The 16,413-nt window shown below is 39.5% G+C and overlaps 2 pseudogenes; both read left to right on the top strand.

Moving 5' to 3' along the window:
• The first annotated feature begins 11,961 nt into the window (after window positions 1-11,961).
• Window positions 11,962-12,981, top strand: LOC140669708 (uncharacterized; annotated as a pseudogene).
• A 1,921-nt stretch (window positions 12,982-14,902) lies between these two features.
• Window positions 14,903-16,241, top strand: LOC140669615 (uncharacterized; annotated as a pseudogene).
• The last annotated feature ends 172 nt before the right edge of the window (window positions 16,242-16,413 follow it).

Raw genomic sequence — 16,413 nt, 5'->3', positions numbered from 1 at the left:
ACGGCATTGTTGAGTGAGACAGATATAAAGACCTATATATATATATATATATATATATATATATAAGTAGTAATGGGGCAGGTATGACCCGTCAAAACAAACCCCCACCACCGCGCCCTCGGGCACCGCGGGGGGTGTCTGGTGTTTTCCCCCACCACCACCGGGACTGACAGAAAAAAAAGTGGTGGTTGGAGGGGGAAGGGTTCGTGTTCAGGTAAGAAAAATTTATTTTTTGGAAAAATTTTCTGGTTTTCTCGGGACTTGAACCTGGGTCCTTTGTATTGCTGATCCTGGTCCTGGTGTGCTGAGCTAAATAAGAACTTACTAGAGTAAAGGTTAGATAAGGCATTTATGTTACGTAGTGGGGCAGGTATGGCTCTTGGTCCGATATCGGTTACGGTTCTGGTGAAGGGAGTAAAAAGCGCTTTGACGTTCTGCAAGCGAGGCAGGTATAGCTCTTGGGGCGATATCGGTTACGGAGACGGTGGTGGGACGGAAAAGCGCGTTCTGCACGTGAGGCAGGTATGGCCCGTCAAAACAAATGACGTCACATGGTAGTTGACCACGTATAACGTCATGCCTGTGAAAATGAAAAAAAGATAATAACACAGGAACGTGCAGGTTCTGTCAAACGCGATGGTATGACGCAACGAAAGAAATAGTATTATCGGTGTCTTATATTACGATGAGCGCCTATTGTTGAAAGAGGTTGCGGAACATCCCCTTTCAACAATAAAAGTAACGGAACTACTTATATGTAAAATGGGAAAGAGGAGTGGGTGAAAGAAATCAAGAATAGATTTAAATGTACAAATATGTAACGTTTATATTTAAAATTTTTTACAAAATCAAAATTATTCAAGAAGTTTTTACAAAATGAATAATTGAAGAAAATATTCCTGGGATAATGATTATAATTTTCGTTTTGTTACTATCATATGTACAATTTGATTGAGGTAAAGCGAGATTATTTCTAAAAATGTTATTTCAAAGTATATATCGAGAAATGATAAATCTTTTAGCTGAATGCGAACGTTACGTTCTATTTCCTTGCTATTACTATTGATCAGAAGTTTTATAATATTTAAATAAAATATTAAATTTTATCACCGTTTAAGTACAAAGACATCTGTTCCATGTTTTCTTGAAATTTCTGCCACGATTCCATATCGAAGCAAATTCCTTCAGCGCTATGAGATGATAATTTAACAATCGGTAGAAAATCCAGTTCCTCTCCATCCGACGCCATAAGGCCCACATGAATTTTCTTCGTATAGGATGAATTCAGGCCATATGTTGTAGATAACAACATACGTTGCAGTTCGATTTTTCCCACGAAATTGCATTCTGACTTAGAAGCGCTGACTGTATACAAGGATTTCTTGAAATTTGAAATTTCCTTATGATTGTCCATGATAGCTGCTTCTGCGTAGAAAATCGAAGTTCGAATAATCACGCACAGAATACAAATGAAAACAACGAACTTTTACAGTTGAACTTGCTAGTTCGGATGGCAGGAAACGACTGAACTTAATTTTCCCGAATACTTAAATTAGAAAGATGAAATAGAAATGCGGTGGGGAAAATGCGCGCGCAGAATAATAAAAAATTATATGTATATGGAATTTTAAATCAATTTAAAAAATAGATTATAAAAATGTACGTTACTCTCCATAGCTTTTCTGTGTCGCGTCTAAAGTTCAGAGAATAATATTTTTATAACGTAGTTTTACAAAAATCGTGAAAAATATAATAAAGGAAAATTTTTCATATATATATATATATAAATAAATAAAATTGTATTCAATATAAATTTAGAGAAAGAAATTCTAAAGAGTGCCAAGAAAAAACAAAACCTTGCGTCACATATAAAAGTTATAAAAAAAAAAAGATATTTATTTATTGCTTGTTGGTTTTTCCAAAATTTTTTCACGACATATTTCTTATAGCTAGCCGCCGGGAAAATAAAGAAAATAATAAAGATTACTTAGCGTAACAAAAAAAAAGGAATAAGTGTTTATTGCTTGTTGGTTTTTTCCGAAATTTTTTTCACGATATATTTCTTATAAATAGTCGGCGAGAAAATAAAGAAAATAATAAAGATTACCGAAATTTTTTCACGACATATTTCTTATAACGAGGCGACGCGGAAATAAAGAAAATAATAAAAATTACTTCACGTAACAAAAAAGGAATATTCGTTTATTATCGTACGTAACAAAAAAGAAATGTAAACGCGGGAAATAGATTATTTCCAAAACTTTCTTTGAACTTACCGTTAATCCATCATAAAAGAAGAAAATATAATAATAAAACATTCTTTCGAAAGTTTTGCATTGTCCTATCGCATTTTGTTTAACAATCCGACCAATACAAAATCAAAGAATTTTCCCCTCTTCCTAAAGAGCCGTTTTCTTTAAAATGTATAAATATGGTTCTCCGTATTGGAAAAAGTACATTTTAAGTTCCGAATTTGAATTTTATCCATCGCGCGAGTTACAGTGCAAATAATTAATTATCATGTCGAATCTTAAAAACGTTGTAGAAATTTGCCTTTCACTGGCACAAAGTTTATGCGGCCAGAAATTTGACAAATTGTTATCGGGATTAACAAGCGACGACGAAAAAAATTATAGTGTCTTCGGAAAGTTCGCTGGCGAGTGTCCTAGCGTGGTGCTCGCGGTATTATTCCGCCTAGGACATTTTTGCAATTTTCGCGAACTTTTGAATATCGCCGGAGAAGTTATCGAATCGCGAATCTGTTTTGGTGAGGAAGAGAGCGATGCTGGTGGGCACATAGAATTTCTTCGGCTGCATTTTCATCGATTTCTCCAGAATTTGAATGGTAAGTTTTTATTTTTACTTTTATCGGGTTTAAAATTATAAAATATGTTATTTAAATCAAACAATTTTTAGACTCAACGCGTCCGTTCGCAATCGCGAGAGTCGAAGGAAATCGTCTCCCTCGAATAAACGAAGATCGAACCGGAAGATTAAGTTTACGCAGGAGACGATAAGCAGACACGTCGCCAGAGGCGGGTCCTTCACGTAAGTTTTAACACATATTTTATAGCGTTGATGAAAAACAAAATATTATTTTTCAAATTTTAAAATACCGTACATTTCAGGACGGGCACGCATAGTGTTAATTCCAGAACCTCCTGTTATCGATTTAACGGAGGGGGACACAGAGAATGACACAGAGGAACCGCTTTCCGGAGAAGTTAGCTCGATTGACGAAATGGTCATATTCTCCCAGATTGCAAGTATGTAAAAAATATTACAACGAATAAAAAAATAGCGCGAAAGATTTTTTAAACAAGAGAAATAATACAATATTTTTTAGATTACATCGCAGCAAACGAAGAAGTACGAAATGAAGACCTGATGGAGGGAAATGAAGAGGCAGAAATAGAATCGGGCGAAATGACTGAGGAAGAAGAAGAAGAAGAAGAAATGAGAGAAGAGGAAGAAGGAATGAGAGAAGTGGAAGAAGAAGCGGAAGACGAGGAGGAGGAAGAAGAAAAAGAAAATGATATAAATGACGTGTCGATGATAGAAGAAGGTAATAACTTAACACATTCTTTAGTTCTTCTCTTACGTTTAAATTTTATTTTAATTGAAAAAATTTTACTAGGAAACTTTTACTCAACAACTATCGTCTCCGACATTTCATACACGCCGGTGTACGATCACTAAAGATATACCGGCGTAACAGAAGGTTGAAGGGAGAAGATTAAAACGAGTAAGTTAGCTTAACATAAATAATAACGTAACAATTTTACATTATTAACAAAATTTAAACGTAAGAGAGAAATATTTTACGAAATATTTCATCAAAATAATTTAATTATTCTTATTTTTCACAGTACAGATCGGGGGTGGAAGAAGCGGCGAAATACAACCTCAACAAGATCAACATCAACAAGTACGCGTAGGAGAAGAAGAAAATCACTCGCATGCAGATGAGGAAACACTTGACGCTGTGGAAAACGAGCCCGATAGAAGAGAAGAGGAGGAAGAGGTAGAAAATAATTTTAGAAGTATTGTATTATTATCGGAAAACGTGCGCCAATTTAGAAATTTCGGTATAGAGGGACGCGAAATTAGTTTTCGTATCCGACCCGTACCTGAGGGGGTTAATGTATATAACTGGCTAGAGAACGCGTTTCGGGAACTTCACACGTACGTAACGCGTTCGTGCGTACCGGGTGATTACGTCGGGATGACTTTTGATTCTGGAAATTTTACGCATGGACCCGCAGGTATATCGTTCCGACCATTTCGCGACTTGACTTACGAGAATATTTGGAATCTTGTAAATTCGTTAGCGCAAAGTTGCGACGGTCATGATATAGCTCTAGCGTTTAATATCCGCGTTTCTAAAGTTACTCCTCCTCAGGGAAGCGGACGAAACGCATTTACACGGGATATTATTGTTAAGCATTCGATTTTAACGATTTCCAATTCGGATAATTTATGTTTCCCTCGTGCGCTTGTATCCGCTCAAATTTTTAACGAGCGTGGAAATTTGCGCACGGGAGAGTTACATGAAAAATGGAACGCAGTGAGACGACAAAACTCTGTGTTACAATGCGACTTAGCGTTGCAACTTACGAGGAATGCGGGTGTCACGATTCCTGAGGAAGGAAGTGGAATTCCCGAAATCGAACGCTTTCAACAATATTTCGCCGGGGATAATATTGCTATAGTGATATATAATATCGTTACTTTTGGTCGGGGCGGTAAACCGTTGTACAACGGGGTTGAATTCTTAGCCTCTTTACAGCGAGAGACAAGAACGTGCTTAAATATATTATTTCATCCGGACATAAAGCATTTCGACGTAATTTTAAATTTAAGGGCCGCCGCGGGTGGGCGAGAATACTGCGTTCCGTGTAATTTAAGTTATTGCTCCGATAAGGGGGAGCATCGATGCTCTAACAAATGTCCGCGATGTAACGCGATGCCGCCGTGCGAGCAAACAGATACGCCGCATATTAGGTGCGATAATTGTGGACGGGGATTTTTTAATCGTGAGTGCTTGGAGCGTCACCGCGCGCGGAAATCATACGATGGAAAATCGCAAAAAAACGTTTGCGAAATTGTACGATTTTGTAACGATTGCGGCCGGTTAATTCAAAGAAATAAACAACACAAATGCGACATGGCTTATTGTACCGTGTGTCATTCTTTACAATCGCTGAACCACTTTTGTTATATGTTACCTATTCGGCGCGGCGATAATTCCAATCCTTATTGTGCGGAATTTATCGAAGAGAATGGGGAGCAACAACAACGAAGGGACGTCGGCGGAAATAATTGTATACCCGCACGTAAAAAAAGCCGCGTAGCATTCGTGTTTTACGACTTTGAGACGAGGCAAGACGAAACGCTCCAAAGTACCACGAATGTAAAAATTCACGTGCCTACGCTCTGCGTCGCTCATCAAATTTGTGAGTCATGCACGGAAATAAATGAAACCTCGGTGCGATGTCGTTGGTGCGGGATTCGGGAATATATATTTCATCGTAATCCCGTACAGGAATTTGTAGATTTTGTAACGCGTCCGACAAAATATTTTAAACAAATAATTTGTATCGCACATAACGCTAAATCGTTTGATGCTCAATTTATTTTACATCATATCGTGGAAAACCGTATCTCGTTAGAGCCGCAAGTAATTTTAAATGGAACGAAAATAGTTGTATTAACGGTGGGACGTACACAATTTATCGATAGTGTTAATTATATGCCGATGCGTTTATCCGAATTACCCAAGGCTTTCGGTCTGACGGATATTTCGAATAAAGGTAATTTTCCTTATTTATTTAATACTATCGATAATCAATCTTATGTCGGTCCACTGCCCGATGTACAATATTATTCACCTGATTCTATGCAGGTGAAAGAATGCAAAAAATTTTTGGTATGGCACTCGGAGATGACGCGTGCGAACTACGTGTTTGATTTTCAACGCGAAATATTGGATTACTGCTGTAATGACGTAGATATTCTTAGACAAGCGTGCATGGCTTTTAAAAAGATCTTTTTACAGCGCGGGGATGTGTGTCCATTCGAGGAATGTACAACTATTGCTTCTACGTGCATGAGAGTATTCAGAAAAAACTTTTTGCGCGAAAGAGAGATAGGTGTTATTCCTGCGGGTGGTTACAGACGTGTAAATATTCAGTCGCACAAAGCTCTACAGTGGTTAGTGTGGAAGGAGCGTGAGCTCGGTCATCGCATTTTCCACGCAGGGCGAAGCAGGGAATATCGTTTACCCGATGGCTCGCTTGTCGATGGGTACTACGAGTCTGCGGAAAACGGGGTAACGCAATATTACGTTACAATTTCACGGATGTTTCTGGCATGGTTGTCCGAGATGTTTTCGAGTCAATCGCAATAAACCGCTTTCGTCAGATCATACAGATACAATCGATTTACGTTATGAGCATACCGTCGCAACGACATCGCGTCTTCGAACACGGGGATACAGGGTGATAGAGAAATGGGAGTGCGACTTTGATCGCGATATAAATGAAAATGTTGAGATGCGTGAATATTTACAACGTCATCAAATGTTAGACAACGAACCGCTCGATCCTCGACACTCCTTCTACGGAGGGCGCACGGAAAATATTGTGACGCGCTACGAGATTACGGGAACGGAGAAGATACGTTACGTTGATGTATGTTCACTGTACCCGTATGTGTTAAAAACCGGTGCTCTTCCGATCGGGCATCCAACGGTATACGTAGGCGAGGAATGCGCGGAATTAATCGGAATATCGCCGGGATATAATTTCGATTCGGTCGAAGGAATCGTTCGTTGCAGAGTACTCCCTCCCCGCAATCTTTTTCACCCTGTATTACCCTATCGCGTACAGGGTAAATTATTATTCGCATTGTGTCGTGCTTGTTGCGAAACATTTTCTCAATCCGTGTGCGCTCATGAACCTTCCGAACGCGAATTCGAAGGTACATGGATATCGTGCGAATTAAAGAAAGCTATTGAGAAAGGTTATTTTGTGACAGAGGTTAGTAAGATTTGGCAGTATAATGTCACTCGTTATAATCACACCACGCGCCAGGAAGGTCTATTCGCCGGATATATAAACACATTTTTACAATTAAAGCAGGAGGCTAATAGTTGGCCGAGCGAATGCACAGATGACGATGCTAAAGAGCGATATCTTCGTGAGTACGAGGAAACAGAAGGTATTGCTCTTGAGAAAAATAACATCGTACACAACCCCGGTTTACGTTCGGTCGCGAAACTAGCGTTAAATTCTTTTTAGGGAAAATTTGGTCAACGCGAAAACTTGCCACATACTAACATCGTTAAAACGCAGCAGAAATTAATGAGCCTACTCACTATCCCGTAACGAAATAACCGATATATTGCCCGTAAACGACGAGGTAATATATGTTTCGTCACGAATGCGACAAGAAGCAATCGTACCTTCGCCCCTTACTAATGTAGTAATAGCAGCTTACACAACGGCACAAGTAAGATTAAAATTATACGGATATTTAGAAAAATTAGAAAACCGCGTTTTATATTATGATACCGATTCATGTATATACGTGAGTACCGGCGATCCTCAGGAATACGAACCGCGTACGGGTAATTTTTTAGGCGATATGACAGATGAACTCGCAAACTACGGCGAGGGTAGCTACATAGAGTCGTTCGTATCCGGTGGACCGAAATTTTACGCGTATGTGGTTCGTACACCCGATGGACTCACTCGCGAAGTTTGTAAAGTAAAGGGTATAACTCTGAATTTTAAAAACTCGCGCTTAGTTAATTTTATTAGCATTAGAGAATTATTATTACAAAGAGAAAGAGAGGAACAGGCAGAGGAACAAGTAGAAGAAACAACCCCTGAATCGAGGATAAATCTTCGGTTTAAAGCCATTCGGCGCACAGTGTTTCATGATATAATTACGCGTGATGAAACAAAAAGATGTGCGCCTGTGCTATTAAAACGAAGATTTATAAAAACAAAACGATATTCTCTACCGTACGGGTATTTATCAGAAACTTGATAGATATTAGCATACTTTCCTGTTCACTCCTCTAACTTTGTGTGTAAAAATATAGAATTGCGCATGTTTTCCGCCCACCCTGCATAAAATATAAATATTGTCAAAATGTAAAGTTTTGTAAAATAAAATTTTAGTTTTAAATATAACTGTAATTTTTTTTATAATAAAATGTAAATCTTAGTTTAGTTGGAAAATGTAAATATAACTAATAAGAAAAATACTATGTAAATGCATATATAAAAATAAAAAATTTATTTTCAATAAAAATACTGCTCCTATTTCCTCCCAACTTTTTATATTTTTTAGTTTTATTAATTTAGTTTTTAAGTGGTATATTTTTTATTTAGTAAAACAATAATTTTTTAAAAATAGCGCGTACGCTCAATCCCTTGTTATCGCGAGCATATATATGCTAGTGAGAGCATTTTTACTAAAGTTACAGCTTATCACCGCGCCATTACGCTCAGCGAGATATTCGCTAGCGCGAGCACGCGACCGCCGCGGATGGAGGTCCCCGAAGCGCGGATAAGCTTATTCCTCTGCATTCCAACGTTTAACATTAAAAATTTATCGCGCATGCGCATTTTTAACAGGCTTATTATTATTATTATTTGTAAGGGTGACGATGAACTTATTTCATTTATAAATTTGTGTATAAATGCGCAATCGCTCATTTTGCAAAATGGATGTACGCTGGAAACATCCTTGGACGTCGATCGTCTGCAGACCTACGGGATGCGGAAAAACGATTTTCGTGGAAACTTTTCTTCGAAGTTTATCAATCATGTCCGATGTACGATTCGAGAGAATTTTATTTTATTACGCCGAGTGGCAAGATGCGTATCAACACTTACAACACGCTGTGAGTGAAAGAGAAGTAGAAGAGAAAAGCGCGCGAAGAAGCGGATACTTTAGCGGTAATAATACTTTGACAAACGCGAAAAAAAATAATCGAATTTCGAGAGGGATTGCCGCGCCCGGAAGAATATTCCAACGATCCGCTTTCTCCGAAATTGGTAATAATCGACGATCTTATGAGAGAATCATCATCGTGCGACGCTATCGTGGATCTGTTTACGAAAGGAAGCCATCATAAGAATCTCAGTGTTATTCTTATCTCGCAAAATCTGTTTCATCAGGGGCGTGGACAGCGTGACATATCTCTCAACGCGAATTATATAGTTGTTTTCAAAAATCCGCGTGATCGTGCCCAAATTCGTCATTTAGCACGTCAAGTATATCCCGACGACCCAAAGTTTATGGAAGAAGCATACTACGACGCAACCTCGAGACCGCATGGGTATTTATTGCTTGATTTGAAACAATCCACTCCAGACGAATATCGATTTCGGGCGTGTATCTTTCCCGACGATTCGCTGCATTACGTCTACGTACCTCGTAGATCGAGCAATAGAGGAGGGAGTATATAAAAGGAAGGTGATTACATACGCATCTTGCCAGTCGCGCTATTACATCGTAATGGTAAAAGAGAATAAATATCCTTCGTCACCGGCGTCGCGGAATTCGTCAGACGGAGCAATAAAAACTGCTAGACGATCAATCGGCGAGCGAAACGCATGTCTTTTGAAAACTTTGTGCTATCTGAAAAATATCAAAGAGTGTCTTTCTTACGCACTGCAGATAATAAACTAATAAAGTGCATACAAGAGTGCGCTTATAATACGCTCAAAGGAAACGTACCGCTTGGAAATAACGAAAAAAGACGATTAGCCAAGCATAAAACCATCCTACGACGCGTCGCGACAAAACGAGGTAATTGGAGAGGCAGAAGAAAGCTACTGGTACAACGGGGAGGATTCTTACCCTATCTTATTGCTCCTTTACTCGAGGTTATATTATCACGGATTATCGGGAAATGAAAAATTATACAACTTTTTATATCAGCTTTTTTTCAGAATAAAAAGTAAAGCATTAACGATTCCGATATTTGAATAATGGAAAGAGCTAAAAAAAATGATTTTAATTTCTACGGAAAATCTCGAGAGAATGCAGCGCATGCAACATCAACATCATCCGGAAATAGCACCCAGCGCATCATCGTCGGATAATTCGATAAAACAAAATCTGGAAAATGTTAACGAAAATAATAATACGGTGCAGACGCCTGGAACTACTTTATCGCGACTCGATACTGAGATGTGCCGTATTCTTAATCTCGCGACTCCCCGCGACGAGGGGGAAAGATGGAAAATGTATAAGGAAGTACTTCAACGTTATCTTCACTTTGTTCGAGCTGCGAGAAAACGTTTACGCAAAGATAATGGCGAGGTAGATGAAGAGCAGAACGAAGACATAAAAGATTTGTATGATGACGATAACGATGAACTTTTGGAAACGCAAACTTTAATTAGCAGTGACGGTAACATTAGCGGTAGTAATGCTAGTAGCAGTTTCAGAAAAAAACGCGCTCAATCGGTGGAAATGATAAAACAAATAGTCGTCTCCGTGCCGAAATCTTATCGCGACAAAGCACGCGCTCTATTGAAATATTTGGTAGACACCCCGGAGTTTAAGATTAGCTGGGATAGACGCGGAGTTGTGACTATAGACGGTATAGTCGTAACGGGATCGAATATCTCGGATCTCATAAACGACGCGATACGGGAAAGAAAAACCGTAAAATCAACCGGAAGAATTCAGTTTGCTCGATTACTGCATGATATAAACACGCCTTCCAATCTCATAGGTAATCGCGTTTTGTTACGAGTTCATCGTATTAAAAATCCGTTACCTCACGGGAGCTCCACTCCGAAGAAAACTCTGCGCTCAAAATCATACACTCGTAAATTAAACGAGTCCGACGCAGACACGATATTTGTATCCGCCGGCGAAGACAGCGCCGATGAAACATTAACACACGATAACGAAGATTCTCCGTCGAAAGGGAAAAAACGTTTACTCGATTGGATGAGACTCTAATGTCGGAATTCGAAAAACTGTATTACGACCCCTCGCACTACGCAGGATATTCCGCGGTGGACAATTTAACGCGAGCCGTTAAACCGAATTTTAGTCCCAACAATGTTCTCGACTGGCTTAAATCGCAAGACGCGTACACGCTGCATCGACCGGTACGACGAAAATTTCCATGTTTACATTATAACGTGACAAATATCGACGATTTGTGGGAAGCTGATTTGATTGATCTCCGTAATCTCAAGAGCTATAATGACGGTTATTCCTATTTACTCGTAGTAATCGATGTGCTTAGTAAATTTGTATGGGTTGAACCTTTACGTGACAAAACAGGTATCTGTGTAATACGAGCTTTTGATCGTATATTCTCGAGAAGCAATGGTCGTCTACCGGTTTGCCTACAGACCGACAAAGGTAAAGAATTTATAGCGCGTCCTGTACAAAAATTTTTAAAAGAAAAAGACATTCGCTTTCGCGTAACTCGCAATCCTGATATTAAAGCAGCTATAGTGGAGCGTTTTAATAGAACACTCAAGGAACGTATGTGGCGTTATTTTACGCATAAAAATACACGACGTTACATAAATGTTTTGCAGGATATCGTTCACGCTTATAATCACACGCGTCATTCCAGTATCAAAATGCAATCTGCGGTCGTTACGCGGGAAAATGCCCGCATTGCGCGCGAAAATATAACTCTTCGTTGGAAAAACGAGAAATGCGAAAAACAAAAGGCTAAATATCGCGTTGGCGAACTCGTGCGGATCAGTAGAGCAAAAGTCACCTTCGAGAAAGGATACGAGGCAAAGTGGAGCGAGGAGATATTTCGAATTCATCGGGTTCTTGATTGGCGAAAACCGCGAGTGTACGAACTAAGTGACTTAGCCGGCGAGGTCATAGACGGTATTTTTTACGAGCAAGAATTAGCCCTAGTTGAGGAAAATTTACAGGAGGAAGAATTTATCGCGTGATAAAGAGCAGAGGACGTGGTGATAATAAACAGCTGTTAGTTAGCTGGCGTGGTTATCCTAGCAAGTTCGATAGTTGGATTCCCGCTTCAAGTTTAACAAATCTTTGAGATGAGGGAGGACCAATTTCTACTGGTTCTTCCGAGCAATAGCAGTATGCGTTATTTTCCGGACAATACTACCTCGTCATTTATTACGGAATTGTCTCAATCGATACAGTTATACGGCGAATGGGAAGTCGCGCTCAGCGAAATTCAATTTCCCAATACTTTTTTTCATATACAACGCGATGAGAATATACTCACATTCGCCGATGTTGACATTCAAGGTAACGAGGAAAAAGATTCTGTGATAATTTCGAGGGAAGACGAAATACGGGCTGGCATTTATAAAAATATGGACGAACTTCTCGGCGATTAATACGACGTGTAAAGGAGTCGGTTCGCATTTTCGTCTGGATCGACGGGGGTTATCTGCCGGTAGTATAGAATTTTACCTTGAGTGTGATAAAAATAAATGTAAACTAAATCATTATGTAAACTTTTCCGATAAACTTCTACGAATACTCGGTTTAGGGGATGCACTTTGTAATGCTCCTAAGCGGGAAGGACGATGCTATACTATGCTTACGACGTATAATCCTGATTAAAAAAAAAAATCTACATCAATTTTTGTTAAACTCGGTTTTGAAAAGGAACGCTTTGGATTCTTTAGTTACGAACCCTGTAGTTTGACTCGCGGTATTCCTGATAAACTATTCGTTTATTGTGATATTTGCGAACCTTACATAACAAGCGATGTGCAGTCTCCTCTTCTCCGAATAGTGTCGGTCGAGGGGCATGGTCGCGATTACGAGTACGGAACGAATCAAGTGAAACATTTCTCTTCTCTGCATTATATCCCGTTACGACGAACAAATTTCAGTAGGATAGAAATCGATATAAGAGATCAGTTTGGAAAAAAAATAGCATTCGAATCCGGAACATCGACTGTGACGTTACACTTTAGGCGAACCCGTTAGTATTGCGAACGTCGGCGTCATAGGGAAAAAGATAAAAATTAAGTTCTCAAATGCAATATGACAGACTACTACGAGTATTACAATTTACAAAGCGGCAGAGGTGGTGGAATTCCGAGAGTTTTTGTCGACGCACCTTATCAACGCGGTCATGGAATCGGAAGTTTTCTAGGAGGATTATTTAGACGTATACTACCTTATCTAAGTAGAGGAGCGCGTGCAGTAGGGAAAGAAGCTTTACAAGCAGGTGTTAATATAATCGGTGATATTGAAAATAATATACCGTTAAAGGTGTCGGCCGAAAACCGTTTTAAAGAATCGCGCGAAAATCTCAAGAGAAAAGCTAAAGAAAAAATAAGTAGTCTGATGAAAGGCTCGGGATATAAGACAGATGCGAAAATGCACGCAGCTCAGTTTCCTTTCGCCGGGCTTAACGCGCGTATCGTTAAATCCGCGGTAACGTCGTCACGTAAACGTCGGCGATCAAATAAGAAAAGATTACCGAAAAAAACCAAAGCGCGGAATAAAACATTAAAAAGCAAGGGGAGAAAGAAAAATCGCAAGTCAAAGAAAAGACATAACTCCTCCGCGAAACGTCGTAAAACTTCTAGAAAGCGCACCGTATCCGACATATTTTCTTAAACGATACTACGCTAAACACAGTAGACAACGAAAATATCGGTAAAAGATATTGATAAAAATTTACGGTAAATAATCATGTCTTTTCTTCATACGCATTCGAGCGAGTGTTTAAAAAGTGAACTCGATCTTTTTTCTTTACCACCCACGCAGACTAGCATCGAAAGTTCACAATGGATCTATTACAAACCCGTCAGCTCGCTCTCGGACGACTCACCAATAGAATTCGTCATCCCAGGCCATGGAGAAGAATATTTAGATCTCACACATACCATGCTGAGTCTTCGAGTGCGCGTGGAAACCAACGACGACCTCGCGCCGCGAACGGGAGATACCGCCGCCGCCACAGAGGTCAAAGTAGGTCCCGTAAATCATTTATTCCACTCCATCTTCAATCAGATCGACGTGTATTTCAATCAAAAGCTCGTGTCGCCTCCGAACAACGCTTACGCGTACCGCGCGTACATCGAGGCGTTGTTAAATTACTCTTCACCCGCAAAAACTACCCATCTAACCTCGAGTCTGTGGGACGCAGATACACCCGGATACATGGACGATCTATTGGAATCAAAAGGCAACGCCGCGCTCGTGAGACGAGCTCGATACATTCACGGAGAACGAGCGCTAGATCTTAAAGAACATCTTCATTGCGACGTTTTCAATCAAGACAAATTTTTAATTAACGGCATAGAAGTACGCTTACGACTCGTACGCTCCAAAGATTCATTTTGTCTCATGGAAAGTAACAGTTTATCGAAAATTCATATATTGGATGCCAGCTTACTTGTGAGAAGAGTGAAAATAAGCGCCGGGGTGTTACTCGCACACGCTAAAATGTTGAGTAAAGTTACTGCGAAGTATCCACATACGAGAGTCGAGGTTAAAACTTTTACGATTCATAGCGGGATAATGGCGGAATCAATAGATAATGCAATATTAGGTCAACTACCGAAACAAATAATAGTCGGTTTCGTCAATAATAAAGCATTTAATGGTGATAGAAAATTAAATCCGTTTAATTTTAAAAATTGAGGTATAAATTTCTTCTCGATGTATGTTGATGGTATGCAAATTCCCAGTAGGCCGTTAAAGCCGGTTTTCTCGGTTGAAGAACCGCTTTATGTTGAAGCTTATCAAACACTTTTTTCGGGGACAGGTATCCATTTTTTGAATGAAGGAAATTCTATAAGCAGAGAGGATTATTTCAAGGGATATACGTTATTTGCTTTTGACCTTACACCCGATTTGTCCGCTAATTGTGCCGGCCATTGAAATCTTGTGAAACATGGAAGTTTGCGATTACAAGTGCGATTCGAGAGAGCTCTCGCCGAGACCATCAACTGTATTGTTTACGCAGAGTTCGATAATGTGATAGAAATCGACGCGTCGCGTCAAGTCATCGTCGATTTTTCCGGCTAGTTTATCTATGCACGATTTATGCCACGTAGTGTAATACTCGGTTAAAAATTCCCCCTCCAATTTCAAATAAAATATCGATATCGCCGTGTTTTCCAAAAACGTGTATTGTAACAAAAGATTTAGTTTCATTCGAGACGTGAACGCGAGCGTTTCGTGAAGAGGTTATACTTTGTCATTGCAAGCACATAAATTTTCACAATATGGACATAGTCATCGACATATAAGGCTTCCGCGATGTCAACGATAAATTTATCCCAAAGGAAGTCGCTATTGTCTCGATTGACGCCCCAATCGTCGGTCATTGGATTATGATGCCTCCACATCCATTTGGAGAATTATCCGCAAAAGCAAGACGAGAAAACAATTGGCTCTCGCAAAATTATTACGGTATCGAGTGGTTCGACGGTGAAACTAATCTGAAATATTTTATTTCACATTTGCGCGAAATTACAAGACGTGTGCGTTACATTTACGTTAGAGGCAACGAAAAGGCAAGCTACTTGCGGAATATACTTTCCAGAGATATAAATAATTTGGAAGATATCTCTCCGCCATTTAAAAACCTATCGTCAAAAGAAGAAGACGGACGATATTGCTCTCACCACGGATTTTGGAATTTTGGAATCTTCCGTTGCGCATTACACAATGCTTATAAACTAAAATACTGGTTAGTCACACAAAATAATCATGATATCGACGTTACGTTTAGTACTCAAGTTAGTTGTAGTACTGAGAAAGATTGTGAAATATACTCCGAGAACACGGACGACAAAATCGCCGAGGAAATTGAAAGCAAAGATTATGTTTTTTGTGACATGAATGAAAATATTAAATCGAGTAATGAAATAGAGAAACAAAACCTGCAAAAAATCGAACATCTAATTGAAAAAGAAGAAGAAGAGGGATTCGTGAAATTGACGAAATCAAAGACGTTGCTGGATGAAAACAAGTTCAAAATTACTAACATTACTACGCAAACCGACATTGAAAACCCGAAAGTCGATGTTGATAAAATCGCATTATCAAAAGAGGTAAAAACCGACGTTATTCAAATAATACCGCACGTTCGTTCGCCTTTGTTGGAAAAAAATGAACTCTCGCGAAATTTTGCAAGCACTCCATCATCTCGATGCCAGACATGTGGGAGTGTATTCTGCCGACAGAGTTCCGAGGGTGTGGACGAGGTCGACGGCCATCGTTGCTAACACCGACAACCATACTCGACCTGGAGAACATTGGGTCGCTTTCTTCCTCGATAAATGCGGTACAGGCACTTACTTCGATAACTACGGATTACCCCCTTTGTATTTCGGATTTTTACTCCGACTGCGACGAAATTCCACCATCCACCATTGGAACACCCAGCAATTACAAGGA

This window comes from Anoplolepis gracilipes, chromosome 9, assembly GCF_047496725.1.
Source record: "Anoplolepis gracilipes chromosome 9, ASM4749672v1, whole genome shotgun sequence".
Lineage (NCBI taxonomy): Eukaryota > Metazoa > Arthropoda > Insecta > Hymenoptera > Formicidae > Anoplolepis > Anoplolepis gracilipes.
The sequence above is the reverse complement of the archived record's forward strand: the minus strand, read 5'-3'. Positions and strand labels throughout refer to the sequence as shown.